General features: G+C 40.0%; 1 long non-coding RNA gene across 1 annotated transcript; it reads left to right on the plus strand.

Moving 5' to 3' along the window:
* The first annotated feature begins 226 nt into the window (after window positions 1–226).
* LOC133712266 (uncharacterized) lies at window positions 227–1,151 on the plus strand. The gene is made up of 4 exons (XR_009847269.1): window positions 227–244; window positions 360–472; window positions 807–834; window positions 1,040–1,151. It is a non-coding gene; the product is annotated as an uncharacterized LOC133712266 (long non-coding RNA).
* The last annotated feature ends 6,392 nt before the right edge of the window (window positions 1,152–7,543 follow it).

A 7,543-nucleotide genomic window follows, 5' to 3' on the forward strand; every position in this document is an offset into this window, starting at 1 on the left:
TTAGGTACGTGTCGTCCAATTATAGGTTTATTTTCGAAGTATATTGTGTTAGTATGGACACCATCACATGTGATTAGTTAATAGACCTAACCTAAAATCTAAAATCCTAAGTCAATTCCTCAGATCTCTCATCTCTGCGACTCGGCCAGTCCGCCTCCAACTCTCTCGGTCTCTCCCAGAAATCGATCTTCCTCATCCTCAGCCCTCAGTCAGTCAGCCGGTCTTCCTCAGCCCCCAGAAATCGGTATTCCTCACCTCTGGTCTTCTCCGCGACGTCGCCTCTGGCGGTCCGGCCTCTCAGCTCTCAGTATCTCATTCTTGGTCTCTTCAGTCTCTCATTCTTTGCCTTTTTTCTGCAGGGAAGAGAAAGATCCGGCTGCACAGAGCTTGAAGCCTGACCTCCGAGGAAGATCTGGCTCTCGCCGTCGTCCGATACGCCTCCGAGCAAGCCTGGGTCGACGCCGGCGCTGAGGTACCTTTTCCTCTCTTTCCTCCTTCAAAAACCCTCTCTGTCTTTCAAATTTCATGGATTTCATGTTAATCCTGACTTGAAAAATGCAGTGGCTGTCTTTTTGATGATCTTGTTTGATTGAGATGGTGGGTTTTGATTTTCTGAGTTAGCCTATTAGTTTAATCAATTTCTAGGGTGTATATGAGCCTGGGATGATAAAGCTGAGAGCTTTTTAGCTTTTCTGTTGTTTGAATACAGAAACGTGGTTGTGCGGTTTTGCATTCCCTGATATGGGTCTTCAAGCTTTTTGGTACTCAGACGGAAATTTATATACTTTTTTGGTTTTCAAATGCAGATTTTGATTTTGATTCTGGCCAAGAAAGGTACTATTGCTTCGTCCTTCTCTCTAATCCCTTTTTGTTTTTGCGTTGGTTAATTAGCTGAAATGCTTGCAGAACTGGATGTTCATGGGGGGTTTTGGTTGGGGTTTATGAGTTTGTTTTTGAAATATTTTAGATCTGATAGATTTGAGCCTGGTTTAGTTGACATTCACTCTTTGTTGCTCGCTGGTGTTTCATTTTCATATAGTGAATTTGCAGGGAGTCCCTATATATAGGATCTTCCGTGGCTCCACCTCCGAAAAGGCCAATTGTGATTCATCTTCTTCTTCGCTCATCTCGTTCTCTTCCTCATTCTTCTGATAATGCCTCTCTCTCTCTCTCTGTGTGTGTGTTTTAGGACTGCGTTACTTTGTTTGTTGCGAATAATATCATTTTTCTTTCCGATTCAGTTCGTTATTTTCAGATTGTTTAGCATTTTTGATCTCTCTCGCATCACTTTGTTTTCTGGATTCGTATTTGATTTAGGTTTTCTTTGCTGTCATTGAAAGTTTAGTGAGAAGTTGCATGCTTATGTGTTCGTGTTCTGAGTTATGTGTATATATGCTATTTTATTGTTGATTTGTGAAAATCCGTTGAGAATTTCAACTGCTAGACTCTATTGTATTGGAGAAGTATGATGTTGTTCATTTACTGAAATTTCACAGTTGAAATTTCGCAGTTGATTATGTGGATGTGTGTGTTTGCTTTGGTTTGGTTTTTAGTATTGAAATTCTTTAGAATCTATTCTCTTGTCTATAGAGTAACATGTAATGTGAATCTGTGATGCTTTGGAATATGACTCTTTTTTATAGTTACTTTTGTAAAGCATCTATAAAAAAGAGTCATATTCCAAAGCATGAGAGTTTGCAATTTTTGGCTTAATGCATCTATCAGTGGAAATGTTTGCATTTGAAATTTAGAAATTTGAATGAAAGTTGGCTTAAATCCTTAATGCTTGTCAGCAAGTGTATTGGTGCAAAGTATAAATGTATAACTATATAATGTATAAATGTGTAATACAATGTCTTTTTAAACTGAAATGTGTAGGGAAAAAAATTTGAAGACGGAGGACTGGAGGAGCAGCTGCATGGCAGCATGGAACTGATGGAAGTTTGGTTGTTCACTTGTTGTCTTGTTGAACATTGTTTTGGTTTTTAATTTAATATGTTGTTAAGACAATATGTGTTGGTGAACTTGCTGTGTAACTGTGTTGATTGAAATCATTGAATGGTTATTTGCAAGATGGATTTATTTGCAGCCTTGCTGCTAGTGCAGATTGCACTTTGCAGAATGGTTTATTGGTTTTATTTTCAGCATTGCAGCCTTGTTGCTAGTTCATAGAATCATATTGTATTACTCTTTATACTCTAAACAGAAGCAGGTCAAGTAGCAAAATGCAGCAGTGCTGCAAAGATTGACTGGAACCGGAAACCTGAAAACGGGCTAGTTTTGTCACGGTCCGGGTTTATCCTGGTCCCTGTTATCTGCAACTACGGTCCCGGCCCGAATTAAGACTGCCGGTCCCGGTTCCGATCTCGGTCCCTGTAAAACAATTACCGGTCCGGGTTTAGGCCGGTCCCGATTCTCAACATCTGCAAGTCCGGTCCGGGTTTAGCTTTGCCGGTTCCGGTCCCGGTCCCTGTAAAAGCAGTGCCGGTTTGGGACCGTGCCCAGCCCTACACTATATTATTCAAACAACATCATAGATTCCAATTTGAAGTGCAAAAACACTTATTACATTATGAAAGATAGAAAAATAACTAAACCAAGCAAGGGAAGAGAAGAGAACAAAAAAACAAAAAAAGAGCTGCAATCGCAAAACCTTTAGCAAATCACAAGCTACAATCACAATGCAATATTTCAATCCGAACCTCACATAAAACTAAGCTTTATTTACATCAAAATTAATACTTGAAATTCTTTAAATAAATTCATTCACTAACACTTAGCATAATTGTTTAAATTTTGTTGACAACGTTGATTAAACATTCATACCTGAATTCAAAACACTTCCAAATTTTGATTGCACACTGTTCCCAATATCAGCAGAACTAGGGATGGCAATGGGGCGGGTTGGAGATGGGGATCACAATACCATCCCCATCCCATAGGTCATTCTCCACCCCCATCCCTGCTCCAATCCTCAATAAAAATTTACTGGAGATTCCCCGTCCCCATCCCCATTGGGGACTAAGCCTCCAAACCCGCCCCAAATAGAATTTAATAAATAGGACTAAATACTTGTTACTCCTCATACTTTTGCATGAAAAACAGTTTAGTCCCTGACCTTTAAAATTAAACAGGATAGTCCCTAATCTCTCATTTCTCACACTTAAGGTCCATTCCGTCTGACGGATCCGTTTGTTGGGTGACGTGGCAAACGTTCTGACACGACTCAGCTCCACGTAAACCAATTGGACGGTAAAATGTCGGAAATGCCCCAACTCGAATTCAACCCCGTTTTGCCCGACCCCGAAAACCATTTCCTCCCAAAAAACCCTAAAAATTCAAAATTAGTCCTAAACCACTCCTACATCTTAATCCCGATAATCAACTACCATAATCTCATACCTCGTATCTTGAATCAATCATCATCGAGTACGATAGTGAAAATCTGAGTCGAATCGAAGGTTTTTGGCGGCCAATAGATAGAGGTGGCGGTGGCTGGGATGGCGAACAATGATTTGTGGGTTCCTCGAGCTGCAGAAGGCGGCAAGGATGAAATCCCACAATAATGCGAGTTCTAATTATGTTTTGAACCATATAATTTCGATTCGAACTAGTTTACTTCCTATTTTCGAGTTTTTGATTGTTTCTAGTTATACGGTTTGGTAAAATTTTGGGGTTTTTAAACTTTTCGGGGTTTCTGGGTTTTTCTCTGAGCTCTTGATAAAGGATTTGGTATTAGTTTTAGGGTTTTGAGTTATAGGGTTTGTCGATTATGGTTTCGAGTTATAGGGTTTGCCGATTTTAAAATTGGGGTTTATTTTTTTATTGGTTTCTGGGTTTCGGGTTTAGGTTTTTGGGTTTGAAAATTGTTTTTGTAACCATGACTTTAGCTTCAGAAAGTGTAACCATGGTTATTGAGATGGGTTGGTTGGATTTAAGAAATGGGGTTTATATCTGTATTGGTTGCGGAGTATGTGGTTTAGAGATTTAAAGTATGAAAATTGAGTTTGTACGGAGGAGTTTAGATGCAGAATGAATAACTATGGTTTCAATATGGTTGGTTGGATTTTAATATTGTGAGTGTTGTCAATGTTGAAAGTTGATTGTTGTTTGGCTTTTAATAATGCATTCACAATGGAATTGTTTGTTGTGGTCCTAAATTGTTTGCTATTGATCATTATATGGCTGTAAAAGAGTCTGTTTGGCAGTTTCCTATTTATGGGCAAGTATAATAAGTAGTTGGAATCCTAAGTTGGTTGGTTGCATGCTTTAGAAGTTTACTGTTTACTGGTTCTAACCATGGTCGACTAATAATTATCATTTACTTTTTGTGCAGCACACCCAGATTATTTCACCATGAAAGTGGTTCATGGAGGGTGCATAAGGAACAAAGACTATGTGGGAGGGAAGATTGATTTCTACGATAACGTAGATAAGGACAGGATGTCCTTGGTAGAAGTGGATAACATGGTTACGCAGCTTAATCCAGGCTATGCAGAGCAGCGAATTGACTACTGGTATAGGGTGGGTGATGACCAGAATGCGTTGACCAAATTGAAAACAGACCGTGATGTGATGACAATGTGTAAAGCTGTGCCCCAATTCAGGATTATTACACTATACTTGGACCACATAGAGGTTAAAGCAGTTTTTGAGGAAGACGATGATGACATCTACATGTATGAAGATTTACAAGATTTTTTGTTCAGTCAAGGTGGTAGCAGTAGCGTGGTGATAGAGGAACTCCCTGATGAGCCTAGGAAGCAGCCAACTTGTGTCATCAAGGAGTTGACTGATGAGCCTATACCAAGCAGAAGCAAGGGAATAATTATTAGAGAGATTGAGGATGTGTGTGCTACTCAAGGAAGCTGTGCTGGTGGAGGAGATGCAAAAGAGAAGGGCAAAAGTAAACTGTTGGAAGAAGATTCAGGTTTTAAACAGTTGCTGTTGGAGTATCCTGGTTTTGGTGTAGGTTGTAGTTCAAGTGGGGTAGTTGGGAGTGGTGTACTAGATGAAGACTATGAGAAACATGAGGAGGGTGTGCAGGCTAGTGGTGTGCAAGGATTAGACTATGAGAAAGAGATAGACTTGATGGACTATCTTCAAACATTCGGGGTTCACGGATCTGAGTTGAGTGAGGATGGGGAGACAAGTGATGATGGTGATTATGATCCGGAGTTTGATGATGAAGAATATGAGCATTATGGTACTGATGAGGATGACTGGTTAGAGGAAGCCGATTTGGATGAGGCTACAAAGGCAAAAGCTTCAGGGGTAGGAACTAGCAATTTAGGGTCAGCTACACTTGATATGGGGGGTGATGAGGATATGTTTAAGGATCGTGAATCAAATGAAGAGAGGATGCAATATGCAATTAATTCAGATGGGGAATTAGAAGATGTTGGTATAGAATTCAACGCCAACACGGATATGAAGCAACCAAATTTCTATTTAAAGATGCAGTTTGCAAATGTCCAAATTTTGAGAGATGCATTGAGGGAGAAGGCAATCCAAGGAGGGTGGGAGTATTTTTTCATCAAGAATGATAAGACGAGGTTGAGGGTTGTTTGGAAGGAAGACAATTGTTTATTTGAGTTGTTTGCTTCCAAGATGCAACATGAAGACACATTGATGATAAAGAAGTATAATCCCATGCATAAGTGCACAAGGAAGTTTAACAATGCCATGGTGAGGCAGAGATACTTAACAGCCAAGTTCAAGGATCAAATTGCCCTAAATGAAGACATAAGACCAGGTATATATTCTGAAGTTATTTTTCCTCTTAAGTGTTGTTTATGTTTCACATTTTTAACTGATTCTTCTTGTTTGATTGTGTAGAGAATTTAGCTAAGACGATGTCGGCAAGCATTAGGGCAGCAGTTTCAAAGAGTATGGCCTACAGAGCAAATAGAGCTGCCTTGTTAGAGGTTGAAGGATCAATTAAGGAGCAATATGCAAGGCTGGCAGATTATGGAAGAGAACTTCAAAGGGCTGATCCAGCAACCACAGTTGACCTTAAATGTGACTTCAACAACTCAGACAAGGCACTTGTTTTCAAGAGGCTATACATTTGCTTGGGAGCTCTGAAGAATGGTTTCAAGGCTGGTTGTAGATCATTGATTGGATTGGATGGAGCTCATTTGAAGACTTGTTTTGGTGGCCAACTCCTAACTATTGTAGATATTGATGCTAATAATACTTCATGGGTATTGGCTTATGCAATGGTTGAGTTGGAGACAAATGACTCTTGGATATGGTTTTTGGAGTTGTTGCGCAAGGATTTGAGCTATGAGAATAATGGTAGAGGCTGGATATTCATAAGTGATAAGCAAAAAGGTTTGAAACCTGCATTAGAAGAGGTTGTTCCATCTGCACAGATCAAGTTTTGTGCAAGGCATTTGTGGACTAACTTCACCAAGAAGTTTTCTGGAAAAGTCATGAAGGATCAAATGTGGAAGTGTCCAAAGGCAACAACTTTGCCTTATTTTGAGAAGGAGATGGAGGAGCTGAAGTCCCTTGATGAGGATGCTTATAAATGGTTGAAAGGTAAATCATTTACAGTACTTTTTCACTACATGGTTCTCACTTTTAATGTATGAATTTTTTGTTTTGTTTTGCAGAGCCCGAGAGGCCCCCGAAACATTGGTCCAGGGCATATTTCCCTGCTGGTTATGATTGTGACATGCTCATAAACAATGGTTGTGAGAGTTTCAATGGATTGATCCGAGAAGCAAGGTGTAAGCCACCTATGACTATGTTGGAAGAGATAAGGCTGAAGCTAATGAGGAGGATTCATAAGAGAAGGGATAAAATGGAGGCATACCATGGAAATTTATGCCCCAAAATAAGGAACATCATTGAGAAGAATAAAGTGAAGGCAGCAGAGGACTGCATCCCAACATTCAATGGTGCCGGCCAAGCTGAGATTGAGAATATTGAAGGCACCAAGAATGTTGTCGACATTGGTTTGAGGACATGCAGTTGCCGAAGATGAGACCTAACTGGAATCCCATGCAAGCATGCCATTTGTGCAATTAATGGCATAAGGCAGGAACCAGATGACTTTGTTGCACCTTGCTATCTCAAGAAGACATATATGAGTATTTACAGCAACCCTATACAGACTGTTAATAGCATGGACATGTGGTCTAAGGGTGAAGGTCCAAGTATCCTACCTCCACAATATACAAGGCAGCCCGATAGGCCGAAGACGAAAAAGATTAAGGATGCTTCAGAGGTGGTCATCAATGGTGCTGGAAAAATTGAAAGGATACAAAGATCCCTTAAGTGTAGCAATTGTGGGCAAGAAGGTCACAATATGAAAACCTACCCGAGGCATTTGCCAAGTAAGGGAAAGAAGACTGCTCCTGCTAGTGATAAGAAGAGGAGGCTTAACACTAATGGAGGAGAAAGTTCCCAAAATATGGTAAGATTTAAGATTCGCTTTGTAATGTATTTTGACATTTATGCTGATCAAATTTATGTCATTTAATATGATTGTTGCTTGCTGCAGTCAAAGAAAGGGAAGAAAGCACCCATGACT

Source organism: Rosa rugosa, chromosome 5 (assembly GCF_958449725.1).
Source record: "Rosa rugosa chromosome 5, drRosRugo1.1, whole genome shotgun sequence".
NCBI lineage: Eukaryota > Viridiplantae > Streptophyta > Magnoliopsida > Rosales > Rosaceae > Rosa > Rosa rugosa.